At 43.5% G+C, this 17,239-nt stretch overlaps 1 protein-coding gene across 7 annotated transcripts in view; it reads right to left on the bottom strand.

Annotated features, from left to right (window-relative positions):
• The window catches only part of FYN (FYN proto-oncogene, Src family tyrosine kinase), a 140,241-nt gene extending 123,593 nt beyond the window's left edge, over window positions 1-16,648 (bottom strand). For 4 of the 7 annotated variants that reach the window (XM_030447633.1, XM_030447638.1, XM_030447639.1 and 1 more), the window contains exon 1: window positions 16,278-16,365. The gene's annotated coding sequence lies outside the window, so the exon portion shown is untranslated. Of the gene's footprint in view, window positions 1-16,277 lie in introns of all 7 variants that reach the window. The other 3 variants (XM_030447632.1, XM_030447637.1, XM_030447634.1) reach the window with 3 other exon arrangements.
• Between the last annotated feature and the right edge of the window lie 591 nt (window positions 16,649-17,239).

Below are 17,239 nucleotides of genomic sequence, written 5' to 3'. Positions count from 1 at the left end.
TATTCTTTGCCATATATGTACTTAGGAAAAACAATCTCCCTAACAGAAGCATCAGGCTATTAGTACAGAAGTATTGGCAATACTTCAGGACTGACATGTCTCCAAACACTTCACTCTTCTTTATGAGGAGTGTAGCAAGTCTCTCTTGAAAAGCAGCAGAGCTATTGCAATGGTGAGCTCCTAACTCGCTCAAGTAGCTGTGAAATGATCTGTTCTAGACATGTATTAGCAGCCCACACAAATATTTAATACAGGGATGATAATAAAACCTAATTACTATGTACATGATATTTCCCTTCTAGACACTTCTGTGTGGTGGTTTGAGGTGAAGATGACTGGGAAGAAAAGAAGGGGTTGTGCTGAATGGGAGTAGCCACAGCTAAACCTACAGGAATATAGGGTGCCATCATGTCTGTGCTAAGGGTAGATGGTCCACACCATAAGTGCCTGCAGCTCAGCCAGTCTATAGCCATCAGGATGCCTTTGCATAAAAGTGTCAGCCCAATTACTCTAGTAACACCAGATACCCACCCCCTTCCTTTACCCTTTTTGCCAAGAGCAGGGCCCACACCCCAGTCTGAGCAAGCTGCCCAGGGGTGAGCAGCCTGCGACGGGCAGACACATCCCTGCTGTTCTCTCACAGGCTCCTGAACTGAACAGGAGGGTAAGCCCAACACAGCCATGCCTCAATACAGCTCAGAGCTCTGTATAGAAGAGTGCTGTCACACCTATGAGTGTGGCAGCCTCAAACAGAAGCATAGCCACAGACCAGTAACGTGTTAAAGAAAAAAAAAAAAAAGAGCACACTGTCAAATCTTGAATGTATTCATTAGAGCCCTTATGTAGGCAGATTAATTCCTTTCACCATGTCAGTTTAAAAAAAGAAAATACTAAATTAAGCCAAGTTGGCACAATTTGTCCAGCCCTATGCAGTGAGGACTAACGCAGGATGCTTACCCACAAAACAAAGATTTAGAGATTGTTAACAAAATGGAAAAATCAGCCAACGTTTACCAGAAACTCCCAAGAAACACCAAGTTTCTCAGCCACAAAAAATTGTAGCAATAGGTTTCTTCCTCTCCTCCCACTCCTTCCTTTTTCTCTAGAGGATGCATTTATCACGATGAAGGCCTGTTACAGCAGAAGCAGCACAGAAAAAAGCAGTGCATTTACTGTTTACCATTGCTGCTGTTGAAAAGGTAGAACAAATATGAAGGGTCAGAGCCTGATCCTCTCCAAGGAATGGGCTAGCCCTAGCCAAACTCCTAGATTAAGATTAAATAGAAACCTCAGCCTACAAACAGAATGAAATGTTTTATCTGCCCCCCTTTCTTCTCTTTTCAGCCCCAAATTTTTCTTGTAACAAATAGTTCCCATTACTGTCACTGAAATCAGACCTGCAAGACCTTAAAGGGACTGAAAGGGACTAGGACAGTTCCTGGAATGGAGAATGAGAGAGATACAAAACAATCTTCACTTCTAGGATGTTAAAAATCCTTACTCCTAGGAAAAAGATATTGCAACCTAGTTTTACATATTCTGCATATTACCCATGTGAATTTAAATATAGTAGGGGATTATTTTTGGTTACACACAAGTCAACCGTTTTTCCAGCAGACTTCAGGAGGAACATTACTCAGACACAGATGCAGTCAAGTCATGTCACTAAATGCTGTGACTAGCTGGTAGAGCAAGTCTGGGAGATGGCTGGGTATGCCTAGAAGGCAAACTGGTTTTAAAATCCTCTATTGAGCATTGCAAGTTAAAAATGGCTTGTGTTACTTTTGCTCTATAAAGTCCTGATAAATAAATACACTGAATACAAAGATTCTGCATTTTTAAAAATTGCTTCAGGTATGGAGTGGCTGCAGTTTTGAACTTCTAGAAATAAGGGTCACTGAATTTAAATACAGATTTGTAATTACCAGGCTAATGAAGCTTTGTTTTCTACTGCTGCATCCTCCTGTTCCCCCCTTTACTTTCGAATTGTTTGGATCCTTGAGCCTTTCCTTTCACCTTCCCATGTGCAAAACATATGTGCTGACTTGGTTTGGCAGCACTCAGTTGTTTGACATCCATAAGTGTCAAGTTTGACTCTCCCTCCAGGAAGGTTAAAAGCATGGTGCCTCCTCTGCATGAAGAGACCTCTCCTGAAAAAGATCAATCACAGTTGTCTTCCAACTTACTCTGAGAGTTCAAGGTTCCAAAGACTGAGGGACAAGTGAACAAATTGTGAAGCTTACGCCTACAGGAAATCCAGAATATGAAGAAATCCATGCTTTCGGCATTTATTTCTTTTCTATAATAAGAAACATGCTATACTCTTTAATGATTTTTAATAAAATTTTGCAATATACTGTCAGCTGTATGGTTTGGTGTCTCACACAAGCAAGAGGGACAAGGGGTTGCAAGTACAGTTTCAGGAAGCTGTAAAAGTGGCACAAATCTTCAAGTATTCATTACACGGACCTGAAGAATTTATTCTACTTGATATTATATGCTTAGTTTGTTTGGTAAATATTCTTCCCAAAGAAATAAAATTTGTACTTAGCGAAAAAATGAAATGGCATTAAAAAACTGAAGCAAAGAAGCCAAACCCACAGGTGCCAACAAGGAACTTAAAATATATTTTGGAAATTCTGACAACTCATCATAAATGAGCTCTCATAGGAATATCAAAATTAGGCTAGCAGTTTCTTCATAACAGGTAAAAAAAAAAATTAAAAAAAATGTAATAAGGTTTATGATGTTGTGGTTTTGTTTGTTTGTTTGTTTGTTTGCTTATTTCTCGGGGCTCAAGCACTGCTAAGCAGTAAAATTCATTATCCAGGTCTCTTTCCCCCTGAGTCAAAAACATGTCAGATTCCTTCTTTAACATGTTCTCCCATCTCCTCCCCCCCAAAAAATCCCAAAACCAAAAGAAAAAAAAAAAAAGTTCAAAAAAAGTTATAGAAATATACAGGCAATGGCATGTACCATGCCTATAGTCCAAGAATGTGGCACATACTCAGAATTAAATGCACCAGCAAAGGTAATTTGCAAAACTGAGGTTTAGAGCTTAAGTTATTTGAGACACTCCCTACCCTTGTTGTTTTGTTTTAATATATTGTATCCGTTGCTTTTTCTCTCTAAATGCCATAATTGGTTTTAAGTTGCTTAAAAGTAATTCTGGGCAAGATTGACACTTGAAAATTCCTACAACAAAGAACCAAAGGGAAGAAGGAGCCACCTTAAAAGAGCAGTGAATGGGTGATGTGCTCAGGGTCAAAAACTAAGGAGCTGCTTTTCAAGCAGTAAGCCATCAAAAACTTGTCAGAGAATAAAGTCATGAGATGATGGAGGGGAAAAAGAAAATCCAACTTACATCTATAAAATAAAAGGGAAATTTCTGACACTTTTGGTTCAAACACATATTGCACACAGGTAGTGGGTGTGTTTGAACAGCCCAAGGTCAGCTATGCTGGGAGGCATCTGCATCCTCAGGAGAGTATGATATTTAGCTGGTGGGCTTGGCTGTTTGAGCAGCAGTGCTAATGCTTTACTGCAACAGAGGAGAGAAAGTGGTTTTAAATTACTTATTCCTCATAAAGAGCACACTGAGATGGCCTCAAGTGCCTCATAGTGAACAGTGACCCAGCTCTTACCACTTCTTTTATAGAGGCCTTTTTTTTGTTCTTCTTCTTTTCTCCCCCCCCTTTTCTTTTTCCCCCAGAGAGATTAAAAACTATATACAGAGAATTCAATGTATTGCTTGGAAACATCTGCCAACATTAACAGAAGCAGAAAACTGCGCAGATTTTTAGGATCAGCCTCTATTACACCCATCTATGTAGCAGCAATTTCAAACCAGCATATATTAGCCACAAATGAACTCTACCAACTAGTCTTCCAGAGATGGCGTAATTAAAACATATATATATTACTGAGTCACGCTAGTGATTTGTGTGCCTTAGATTTAATTAGAAGGTGCTAACAAGCACACACGAATCTATTCCATAACAAAAAGGCAGCAATCTTTGAGGTCTTCAGCAGCAACTGCTGCCAGTCTAGGTTGCCCCTGGGCAGCCCCATGAGCCCACATAAGGTCTGCAGCTCCAAACCCCAAAATCACTGCAACATTTAATAATTTGAGGTTAGTAACACTTGCTTCCTGTCCTGCCACCACCCAAATTTTACCCAAATGAGTGGTCAGGGACAGGATGCAGCAGAGTGAAGGTGCTGGCATTGACTGGAATAGGTACTGATCTCCTGCACTCCTAGCTAGTGCCTTGTCTGCCAGAGTTTCTACTAAAATAAAAGAGTTTACACTCTTTGAAAAAGGACAGCTTTTGTGACTTCTCTAATTTGCTTACAACAACCTAAGTGATCTTGCATAACTTGTTTAAACAAAAATAAAGCATACAATGAAGTATATCCCCATCATCTTCCCACTGAAGCTATTTTACTCAAGCTGCCACCAAACACCAGGAAGCTGATGAGCTTTTCACACAAATCAAAACTGGCACAAAAATTCAAAAAATTCCATCTCTGCTGGAAAAGCATACATAGGGCAGGAAGCCACCCTAGTTGCTTACTAAAGTAAAAGCAAATAAATAAAAGCACACACCCTCTTGAGATGGTCACCCACACCTGAGTGGTCACAGCCAGAGCAGTTTTTCAGAACTGTTAAGGGTACTCGGGAAGGGTCTGTGTCTCCGTGGGGTCTGGGGAGAGCATTTATTACTACCAAAAGGCAAAACTCCACATTTATCCACATAATATATAGATCAGTTCAGAAGAAACTTCCATTTTGGTACAGCTCTCACACACCTTCCTACTAGGTGATGGAAGCCTGGGTAACCTGAACAGGCTGTGTAACCTAATGTTTGTTTCCATAACAAGAGAGGCTTCTTACCTCTGAGCCCAAATCAACCCAGCCTACAGTGACAAATGTATGGAGTGAAAATAAATAAGTAATTTTCTGGGGCAGGGCAAAATATAATCCATCTTTTGATTTTTTAATTGCCGTGAATATAAGCAGTTCTGCAGCATTATGTTCAGGAGCACTGTGAACACCAATTAACTCAAGGATAAAGAGCTCATTTGTGCTGGGAGGCAAGAGGAATTTTGGTCAAGGCAAAGAAATTGAGCAATGGAGATGACTGAGGTGAGCAAGCATGGATAGGGACTGCTCTAAGCCTGGTTATGGTGTCTTCACAGAACAGGTGAAAGAGGGACCTTCTAAAAGAGCCTTTGATAGCCACAGCCAGTAGCATCAAGCTAAGACAAACACTCAAAAGAAAAACATAGGAGAAAAACAGCAGTGGCAGTAGCCAGAGTATGAAGGGAAGCTTTGAGGAAGTGGAAGTAGGGAAAAATACTGGAAAAAAAAAAAAAAAAAAAAAAAGCCAGACATTTCCCTTCCTTGCCCACCTCCCAGGGTCAGACCTCTCTGCCACTGCTTCCTTTTACACGCACTGAGTTTTTAAGGTTTCTTTCTTTGGTTGCACCACGATACCTTGGAAATCCTCAAGGCAGAGCTCAGACAAGCCCCCCTCCTTGCCACCAGTGGGCCAAGCAGACTCAACACCCCAGACACTTACCTTGCCACAGCTTTTTGGGAGCCAGTTTCCTAAGCTAAATACAAATACCTTGCACATTAAAACAGCCATATGCATGTAGAAGATTTATGCCTTCAGCTGCTCTCCCACACTGAGGTAAAAGGAAGTCTGAGCTGGTGGTCTGAGCCACACACTCCTCAAAGCAGCAGCAACTGTAGAAGTCTCACACGCATGGGTTTGGTGGTAGTTGCAGGTTTCCCTTATATTCCCACAGCTCTGTTTTTTTTCCAGGTAAATGTTAATTTAAGTACTTAAACAATTACTTATAAAATTTTTATTTTGTGTGTGCTTGGAAAAAAAAATTATCACAGGAACAGTAAACCTTTAAAAAGAATAGACTACAACCAGCCATTAGTACTTCAGCTACCTGTAGTAGTGCAACTTACACTGAGAGAGTCTCAGAAATATAATGGAGAAGAAACACCTCCTGAGCTAAGCATTTTACTGTCCCACAGCTCCTGTGAGGCTCATCCAGGTGGCATGCCTGATATTTCAGTCCTCATATTTGCTACCAAACATAAACTTTAAAGTGGGTAACTAAGCTAATAGCTAAAGTACTGCCAGGAAAATAAACAGACTACACACAATGTATCTTTGCATGTATTGTTTACTAATGCCTTTTCTTCACTGTTTTACCAAAATGATCACTGTGATACAATCTTATTGCTTCAGGTTATGTTGCTGCATGCAGCATGAAAGTCTGGTGCAAAAATTCACTACAGGGAAGTGGAAATCTTTGCAGTTTTCCCTAAGTACACACTGGCTTGGTCATCTGTTTCATGTAATTGAAGCAAAGGCCCATTTCTGGTCCAGCTCTTTTTAAGGTGACAGAGAAGCCTACAAATACATCCCCTGCAAGGGAGAGTTTCCACCACTCTTGCTTTAGGGAAGTGAAGACAACTGACAGCAGTTGAAGATCTGGCACCAAATAAGCAATTTAATCAGCTGGCAGGTGGAGGGAAGTAATTATTCCTCTCTGTGCAGCATTTGTGATACCACATCTGGACTGCTCAGTCTGGTTTGGTGAGTCCTGGGAAAAGAAAGATTGACATACTGGAGTGAGTCCAGTGGATGGCCACCAAGAAGCTGCAGCACTTGATGTATGAAGGAGGGATTGAGAGAGCTGGGTTAGTTCAGTCTGTCCTTGGGGGTACTCACAGCCTGACTAGATGAGGCCCTAGCTTTGAAGTTAGACCTGGCTTTGAGTTCTGTTCCCTGTTCTGTCCATAGGCCCCTTGAAACATAGATTCTTCTGTTTAAATTTTAAAAGGAAAAAGAGCTCACCTCTAAAAGGACCATTAAAAAGTAGCTTAATAGAAGAACTTCTACAAAGTACTTTTAGATGAGGAGTCTGTTACCTCTAGAGAGCTCAGTTACAGACAAATTTTTAGAATATGATTGGGGGTGGTAAAAAAAAAAACCCAAACAAACAACAATCCAAAATTGAAAGCAATCATTCCTTCAAATAAAACTTGGTCATTTTTTTCTCCCTAGGTTTAAAGCATGATGTAAAAGAGTCCAAAGCTACATACTTATCATGATATACAGAGATTCAGCAAGTTTCCATGCCAACAATCATAAAGTAAATCTACATGATGTAGTTTGACTGCCATTTTCAAGATACTTTCTCAGCATTTGCACCTCACAGGGGCAACATATTGGTGATTACCAAAAAAAATCTTATTATCACAGTTTGAGGTGACTACATTATCGGCAACCACAGATGTTCTTTCCCTTGCAGAACTGCTCATACCTGCATTCTCCTCACATCTGTGATGTTTCACTTTTGGAACAGAGTGTTAACAATGACCCAGTGACATTAAGAAATCCATGGAAATATAACATTTCAAAACTGAATCTGAGACAGCAAGCCCTTTAAACCAGTTTACCAGTTTACTTTGGAAAGTTTTCATTCATCAAGTACTCTCCCACTATCGGCGTGACATAATTTGAATGGCAATTTTACCCTTAAAAAAAAAAAAAAAAAAAAAAAAAAAAAGACTGAAAGGAAATCATAAATTAGTAGAATCACTTTGGTTGGAAAAGACTTTTAAGATCATCAAATCCAACCATTATTCTAGCATACTGCCAAGTCTACCACTAAACCATGTCCCTGGGTACCAATGCTGCACACAATTGCAGCACCATGTCATTGTAAAGTTTGTGGGTAGCTGCTAGCAGTGGAACATAATCACTCTTCTTCAGTGGGGCAGATGATAATGAAAAAAAAATATCAGAGGATTTATTTTGAATCTAATAGAAAAAACAAAAACAAAACCAAAAAAACTTAGTAGTCTCCTGGGCTGCTGGGGCTACCCTGACTCTCACACACGAGCATCTCAACACAGTGCTGAGCAGATGTATGTGAGGCCTGCTCTACCTGAGGAAGTGCAACCAAAGCAATGTTTTTTTTGACCCACAGTCCATACTTAGCTCCAGATCCTTCTCAGCACAGTCCTGCTGTGCCACATTAGCTCTGAAAGTAAGACAGCTATCTATCCTAAGACACAAACTTATCAGGTCAATTGTGGAGGAAATGACCAAGCAAGCAAAATCTGGCTGATCTGTTTAACACCCACAGCTCCATAAAGCCAAACTCTTTTGCAAGGGGAGGAAACAAAAGCAAAACCCCAAACAATGTAACCTCACAACAGTTCAAATAAAGACTTGCTGAAAATGTAGCAACAGCAGAGAGGTCACACACCCTTGAAGAAGTCATTGAATCACCCTGATGTCAGAGGAAGCCCACAACTTAAAAAAAATAATAATAAAAAAGCCTGCAAAAAAAAAAAAAAAAATTTAACCTTTTACAAGACTGGCAGCAAATTGGTCTGAATGTCCAGTCACCAAGCAGTGCAAACTGATGCTTTTTCCATCCTGTCTGCAAGGACTGAGGAGGAAGAGGGACACAGTCTTCCCTGCACACTTTGTCAGCAGCCCTATTTGTTCCTTTTTGGCAGCCCCACTTGGACATTAGGACAAGGAGTTCTGCCGTTTTTAAGCATGTCAGTAATGCTGCCCTAAGCAAGAAAGACAATTGTCTCTACCTCCCCCAACGCACACAAGGTCATTTTTGACCTTCAGATGAAGGGAATGTTTCTTCTACAAGGTCACACTGTGTAGCAGCTCTCTTCCCAGCCAAACTTTTGGATTCGTTACATTTCTGGTAAAAGGGAAACTTGTAGAGAGGTAGTCAAGAGAAAACAGCAGCACCATGATGCGTGGTTTCTTGAGAGCTACAGCCTGTTACACTGAGAATTAACTCTGGCTCTTTAGTTTGTCCTCTGTATGCTGACCTGTACACCAATTGCAGGCTGATAGGACTACAAAGAACCTGACATGAAAATAATTATTTATGTCAGATACAGTGCTGATGAAAACATCAGGTTGAAAACAGCAAAACAAAATAAATGAATGTGAAAATGAGACATGCAATATCTTTTGCTGAAAGCACCAATTCTAACGCTGCCTGGAGTAGTAACAACTAGAAATGCTATTTCATATCCAAATCCCAGAAGGAGGGGATTTACTTCCCAGGAAGGAAGACAGGCAGGTAGCAAAACCAGCATTTTTCTTGATCTTCGGAGAAAAAAAAAAAATCTTACCACAAATCTTATTATTTAGACCTCCCCATTTTCAAATAGCCTACAGTACAGCATACAAGAGCACCTGTCCACAAAAAGGTTTAAAGACACCCAAGAAGTCATTAACATTACCATAAGAAAAAAACCACAATTAACCTCAACACTGAGAGTGAACACTGAGCTTCTAGATACAGTTTAAGACACAAAACAGTCTAATTGCCTTGTCAGACAATAGAGGTTTTCATTCCGAGTCTTAGAGATTCCGAGTTTGTTGTTTTTTTTTTTTCCCTGGAAGAACATATCATTCCTTCCTAGTGAGAAGCTGCTCACAAAGAAATAAGCAGACCTAGGAACAAACAAATATTCTTTCTTTTGACACTATCAGAGCAGCTTTCTTACACCTGCTCTTCTCCCCTCATGATAAAAGCAGCTGGCTGTAGGATGCAACCGTTGCCATCTTCCAGGCAGGGGTATCAGCTGGTCTTATGCTAATCACCAAGTATAGAATTAATTTATCCCTGAAAGGAAAATTACTTCTGTGAAGAAGCAATACAACTCCAGAAGGTAGAAAGTAACAGACAAGCTTTGCTATTTGTTGGTTTGGGGGTTTTTTAGGGGAGGGTGTGGGAGGATTTGAGAGTTAACACAGCTCCCAGAGTCGCAGGTTGTTGCTTGATACAGAGATAGCCACAACCCCTCATTAACATAGTTGTGAAGTTTGTATGAGCCAAAAAAAAAAAGAGAAAACTTTCAACCAGAGATTACATGAGGTCATTCACCAATGTTGTTGCTAATCTCAGCTCCAGGTGGGTGCCCAATGCTTTCACCTCCCAGAGTGATGCTGGGACACAGCACACTTTTGGTTTCAGGCTTGGACAAATTCTGAACCAGCCAGTAACAAGTTTTCACAATTATTTTGAGTAAGAATATTGACACCTTCAATTACAATCCCCAGGGCAATTCTACAGTTCAAATCTCAGGCACAAAAGACAAAACCCCAAAATATTTGTAAAATAATCAACAACTATCTGTACACTGATATCAGGAGCCAAGATAGGAACTGCATGATATTTCAAAGTCATGCCAGGAAAACCTTCAGAACTGCCTCTTTTATAAGTGGTACAGCTGCAAGTCAAAGATCAACGCTACACAAAGTGCTCTTTCACACACAGGTTGTGCTAAAACAAGGGAGGTTGAAAGGTCTTTATTATTACAATTAAAAATCTTCAAATGGATGTTAAAGTTTATTTGTTTTTAAAAATACCACAAGTAGAAAAAAAAATTGTAAAGAAAAGGGATGCAGAGATCAACCAGATGTGTTTATGAGAGAACTCTCATGGAACAGAAAACTTTTTTAAGAAAAAAAAGCCTGAGTAGGTATTTAATATTATCCTCATTTCCTGCTTAACTTGTCTGTATAGCTCCAAATACCCAGCTGAGGCCTGACAAGATAAAAATTATCTGGCAGTAATATTTTCATCTTGGACTAGAGCAAAAAGGTTCATGAATTATTTTGTTGAAATCTGTTAACATGTGAAAATTAGAGTCAAGAGGAAAAGTACGCTCTGAAATAGAGAAGGCATCTCATCTAAGTCAAGCCAATCATTAGAGGTTTCCTCCTTCTGCCTCCAAAAATCACTAAAACAAGAGCTATTTGCAAATTTTTGTGGTGCCAAACCCTTTTTTTTCTATTAAAGCAAATGTCCTCACACACATGCAGATGAGCAGCTTCCTCTGCCTGCTTCAGCCACCTCTTCCCTTGGTCTGCTCAATGTCCCTCCACCTCAGGTACTTCTCTGCTTCTCCATTTGTTGTTCTGCTGTCATTACCATCACTTGCAACCTGAAAACACTCCAACTTCACCACTGCAAGCTTTGGTGAAAAAAAAAAATCCCAATATTTCCTAAGTGTTTCCAGAAGCTTCAATGCTGATGGCACATTTTGTGCGAAATGTAAGGTCTCACCTTCAGGTTAAAATATATTGTTACAGTTCTTACAAAGTCAGGGTTTTAGGTGGTTTTCTGACTTTCAGAGCTCCCAGAGCTGTTACAAGGCAGCATCAAGGACATGAGGCAGCTCCTCCCCAGATTACAGAAAGAGCTGTGAAGCCAAGGGTACTGTGTGAGGTGGAGCCTTCATTCAGGACTGGCTGCTCATAAGTGCCACTGACCAAAGCCCATGTGTTCTGGGGACAGCCCAGTAACTGCCCTCACAGCACAGGATCTGATACTATTAAAGGCAGCTCTGGCTCCTTGAAGAGCTCTGGCTGGGCTGCTTCATACTTCAAAGAACTGAGCACATCTCTTGACAGCCGCTTCTTGATTTCCCTCCTTTCTGGCTGTAACCACAGGGTACCTAAAGAAGGATGGGAAAAAGAAATTCCCCAGGCTAAAAAAGGCATCCAGTCACTGCTGCCTACTAAAAACTCAACCACAAGAAAATAAAGTCAGTGTAAATAAGGTTACCTCCTCAGTTCCAATCAAAATGTTCTCACATCACAGCTGTCTTGTACAGTTCATTGTATTGTCATGTCTCCAGGTGAAGAGATTCACCTAACTTGCTCTCAGAATCTAGGTTACTGGCTTAATCAAGTACAACTTGTTACTCATAGATACTCTAATATTTAAAACATAGAATAAGCAAGTTTCAGTGCTGCAAGACTTCTATTAATCAGAGGATGCTGAAAAAAATAGTTTCACTCAAGCCACCTAATTCAAATAAGTTGGTATCAGGGTAGCTTTTTGATTGCTTTTACAGATGAAAAGCAGTCATTCAAATTCATGGTATACAAGGAGAAGAGCTGGTTGGTTGGTTCTACCCATATCTAAAATATCTGTAAAACTGTTGCTGATTTTGTACTTCAGTAAAAAGTCAAGATGTCATAGGTTCGACTTTATTCCAAAGAAGCGCCAATATTTTGAGTTGAAATACTTGCTTTCATAGCAAGTTACCATTCAAAATGGTAACAAGTCAGAAGCAAGATGAGGCGACCTGTTTTGATTGACTTGAAGTAATTTTTTCACTTCCCTCAGTAAAAGTGCTGATACTGTTCAGTTTTGTACCCGTTCCAAGTGAAGGAAAGTTCTGAAAATCCTTTACAGAATGTCATTGTTTTTCTGCGGCCAGTGGTAAGGAGAACAGAGCACTTCTCCTTGGCTGCATATTTCCATAAGGTCGAGCCTGTTCCTAGTTTCAGGGCTCAAGGACATTTCCTGCAGACAGGTTTAACTTGACCACTCTCAAATCAAAATGTGGTTTACCTGCCTGAAACCAAACCAGTGCCTGAGCACATTAAGAAGTGAGACTGCCCTACAGCACAGAGTAAACAAGGCTCATGTGCTCCCTGGATGTACTGAAAAATACTTAAAACTTTCCCAATTTCTTCTGTTATTTCTCAGTCTAGAAGTCAGGCAGTAAGGTCAAAATCCATGAGGGGAAGCAAAGGCCTAGTTCTTCTACACCTGCACATTTCTCACCTATTGAAATGTAAAACACAAACCTTTTTTCTTTTCAATTGTTACTATCTTATAAAAAGCAGGTTAGGGTTTCTAGATGGTAAGCAAGCCAGTCACTGTGGTGCCTACTGAGACACCCAGCAGGCAGGCAGACGCAGCAGTGGAGTTCCACCTCCTTTTGAGGTGCTCTGCATTGGGTGATCCTGGTAGCATCTCCGCCAGCACAGTGTCAGCTGGGAGCACAGCTCCAAGGTCCACATGTGGTCAGTATGGTACAGCAAGCAGCTACATCCTTGCTCAAGGGTGCAAGATCCCACCCCTGCAGCAAGGCCTCAGGATGCTCCCCACTGAAGCACGCAAACCCCTTTGTGGGCTTAACCCAGAGTAAATCGCTGACTTGCATGATTCAGATCTGTAGGCCTTTTGTCACCAAAGGAGCCCTTAATTGCTAGTTTTCAATAAGACTGCTCGGATGAACTGAATTTGTCAGCTCAAGTCCTGTTTTTTTGGAGTAATGGATAAAAATGTCTTGTGAAGTCCCTTCTGTGGGAGCTGCAGGGGTGGCATAGGAACAGGAGTTAAGGTCACTTTGACAACACAGACTGCTAGCAGCAGACCTGCCCATAAAGCAAATTACAAAGCACTGTCTACGACACAAACCAATGCCATTATTATACATTCAAAGTAGTGCCCAACCTGAATTAAGCACAACTTTACAGAATAAGTTTGCATCAAATATTAATGTGTGCCCCAGAGAGAAGGAGGAAGGGAAAACACATCTGTGTGACTCTTTCTCTCCCTGAAGTCAAAGCACTTTAATGCAGCAGCAAAGCAAAGACTCCTGTTAAATAAAAGCAATCGGGCATAAGGTGGCCAACAGCTCTAAGCCTTCCTTAACACAACTAAGTGTAGATGTACCATATTACAGTGCTAAATCATCACAAAGGCACCAGACAGATTTCACCTGTCTAGCCACAGTTTTATTACACCAGAAACTCACTGTAGACCATACCATGTTCAGACTAGTACACTCTGCTTAATTCAGCTAAGCTGTCAGGTCAGTGGCCACAGAGGCCCTCTCCATCTCAGACTCCACCCATGCATTTCACATGACACTATTCAGGCATTTCACTCAAAGGTATTGTGAAACCTAGTCCAGTACCTCAGAAATAACTGGTTCCTCAGCAATACATTATCTTACTCAAATGAAATAAAAGATTGCCAGTGGGTCCTAACCCTTAAAGATACTTAAAATGAGAACGATTAATAAGCAACTTCTCTATACCACCTTCTTCACTTCTGCCTTACATTGACTACCATGCCCATATGCCAAAATCCCTCAGCGGGATGTTGCATATCCCTCACTGAAGACATGTATTTATTCAACATCAAAACAATTTTCAGAGAAGCCTGTTCAGGGTTTTCTACTTAACTGGTATTTCATGCCACTACATTTTCCACCAGCAAGCAACAAGAGAATTTCTGAAACAACATGCCTGAAGCAGAAACCACAAAACAGAAGTCAGTGGCCTACAATTAGACAACCTCATATTGGAAATTCTTATTTTTGCCAAAGATGAGCCATGCAGATGAGGCAGTAATTTGTTAGAGGTGGAGAAGAAGCAGACTTACACACACCCTTTAAGAAGCACCTGAATGTTACAACAAAGTAAGAGAAATCTGCAGCCTACCACCAATAAAATCAAATTCTTAAGCCATTAATTAGGCAATTTTCCTTTCTCTTTTTCATGAAAATCACAGTGTCATTGGGTAAAAAAAGGCTCAAGAAGGAACCCATTTTTTTTTTCAGAGATTCCCTTATAAAATTTGTTCTTTAAAAAAAATGTGAAAAGACACGGATCATCATTGAAGTGTCTTGTCAGTTTTCTCAGCATACATTTATCAAGGAGCTGGAAAACTCCTGTATCGCTTTAGTGATACTATGTAAATGTTCCATTGTAAAAATAAGCTTCCCTCTCCTTCAGTTTCCCACCAGGTCAAGCAGCGGCTGCAAGGGATGTTAAGTGAGGAGTTGGAGATGCTGGCTTTCCTACCCTTCCTACTCTGGTATTTTTCTTCTAGCCTCCTTTGTTCACTTAACAGAACTTTGTTTGAAGTGTGTTTTTACTCCCTCACTGCATGACAAACCCACACAGTCAGAAGAAAGGCTTATAAAAATCACAGATCTCCAGCAGTGAGCTTGACAGTGGGTGTAATATTGGACACAGCTTTCCATTCATCATGTACATTCTCTGGATTTCAAGTTGACAGTGTCCCTTTAGCTTACTATTCCTCCTCAGGGGAGATCAGACGATTCAACCCTAACGAAAACACTTCCTTCACCATCATATAAACAGATCTTCACTGCAATTGTTCTAAACTTTGACCACAAAATGCTAGTTTAAAAAGATAGCAGGGAAAATAAATAAAGAAAAAGAAAAAAATAAAGAAAAAGGAAAAATAAAAGATGGGTGTGTGGGGAGGAGATACTTGGAAGTGTTACAGCTGCATGGATGATGGAAGGAAGGATGTGGGAGTTCAGGCGGTTGTATACAAGGAGGAAAATGACAAGGTCTCAAAGGCGTTCCCAGTCCTGCACATGCATTTCAAAAGGCCGGTCCATTCCCACTTGTTATTTAGCATTTTAAGAATCTGAGGGTATCAGAATGATTGATGAACAACTGCAGAGGGCTGCTTTCCACTCAGCCTAAACCTTCCCCTCCAGCACCGACTCAGCCCTGCCCTCCCTGTCACCACTGAGTGGACCAAAATATCACGGTCTTGTTTTCACAAAGTGACCCTCATCCCTCCTCGGCCTCCTCTTACCACTCACGCACACACAGAATCCACACAGAGCAGAAACCAAGCGAGTTCCCGAGGAAGCAGAGACCAAACTGAGCGTTATTTAGGAGGTCGGGCGACACGTACACCGAAGCTCTGCAGACGCAGCAAAACGCTGGCACCCATGGTGTGGCGTTTGGTATCTCTCGCTAATCTAAAATGTGGCTGGAAAGGAACTGGCACCAGATCAGCGGCCTCATCTGGGGAGGAACACAGAGGCTCTAGGGGAAAGACAAGAAACAAGCCTCTTTTCACATCCTACCACCCTTGGGCATTTTGTGCGTCCCTTCTTTCTTCCCTGAAAGAGGCCTTTGTCACAGACGCGCAAATCCTATACGATTTATTTCAGAGGGAGAGAAGGTCTTTTTATTTATTCCCACTCCCCTCCTCCCCTTTTTCGCAGTTCGGAGGACACAAACACAGCCCTGTGCTGCAGCCCCCTCCCCTCTCCCCTCCCGGCCGTCGCGGGGGTGGGAGACGCGGACGACCCGCGGGCATGCCAGGGCGCAGCGCCCGCCAGCCCCAGCCCCGAACAGCCGGTCACCGGCGCTGCCCCCAGCCCTCCCCGCGCTGCAGGCCCCGGCCGGCGGCTCCCGGTGTGGAGGTGGTGTGGGGAGAGAGGGGGGCGGTGAGTAGAAACACGGCCGCCTCCCCTCCCCAGCAGCCCCCGCACCCCATCACCGCTGGGGCGCACAAAGGAAACGAACGCGCCGCAGCATCACCCTCCCCGACCCCCGCCCCGTTTCCTTCCCGCTACTCCCGGGCGGCGGCGCGGCGGGCTCCGGCCCCTCCGTTACCTGAGGCAGCTCAGCTCGGCTCGGCTTGGCTCAGCGCGGGGCCGGGGCGGCTCCGCCGCACTCACATCCTCCTCGCTCCTCTCCTCCGCCGGCTGCCCCCGTCCGCCCGCCCGCCCGCAGCGAGGGGCGCCGCTGCCTCTCCCCGTGGGCAGACGCGCTGTACCGAGCGCCGGCCGGGCGCGGAGGCGGAGGTTTCGTGCAGCGGCGGAGCCGCAGCCTGGGCAGGGATGAGCTCACACGAACTCTCCGCGCTGCTGCTCCTGCAGCCTCGCCTCCGCTCCGCTCCGCCCGGGTAAGCGCGGCTCGGGCGCTGCCCTCCCACCGGGGCTCCTGACAGATGGCGCAACCGCAGCGACGCCGCCACCGCCGCCGCCCGGCTCCGCTCGCTCGCCCGCCCGGAGCCGGCAGCCACCTCCCCCCCGCCCGCCGCGCCCCGCCGCGGGGGTGGCCCCAGACTGGCAGCGCCGCCGTCCAATGGTGAGGCGCGGCCAGCAGCTGTCCCCCCTCTGATTGGTTGGCTAAGGGGAAGGCGGGGCGGGCGGGGCGGGCCCTCAGCTCCCTCTCGCCCGCTGCTCGCCGCGGCCGTGGGGAGGGCAGTGAGCGGCCGCCGCCCCTGGGTAGCGGCAGCTGCTTCGTCTGGGCCGGAGGGTCCGCATCGGAGGCTGCTTCGGGCTGTCCAGGAAGGGGAGCCGAGAGGGTGGGGGGATTGAGGAGGGAGAAAGAGGAAGAGGAGGGTGGCCGGCAGCCAGAGGGGTCCGTGTGTCTCCGCGCCCCAGGCCCCGCTGCGCGCACCCGCCGGGGTACCTCGGGGAAGCGGGAGGAGTGAGCTGAGCGTCTCAACATCCCCGCTGAATGGGAGAACAACTTTAAGCAGGTTATGCCTCTTTGTAAAAGCTAGCGTCTTGGTTTGTGATTATTTTTTATCCCTAATTCTTGAATTTGGCAATAGCGGGCTACAAGGT

The sequence above is a fragment of the Calypte anna genome, chromosome 3 (genome assembly GCF_003957555.1).
Source record: "Calypte anna isolate BGI_N300 chromosome 3, bCalAnn1_v1.p, whole genome shotgun sequence".
Lineage (NCBI taxonomy): Eukaryota > Metazoa > Chordata > Aves > Apodiformes > Trochilidae > Calypte > Calypte anna.
This window is presented reverse-complemented; position numbering and strand designations above follow the sequence as displayed.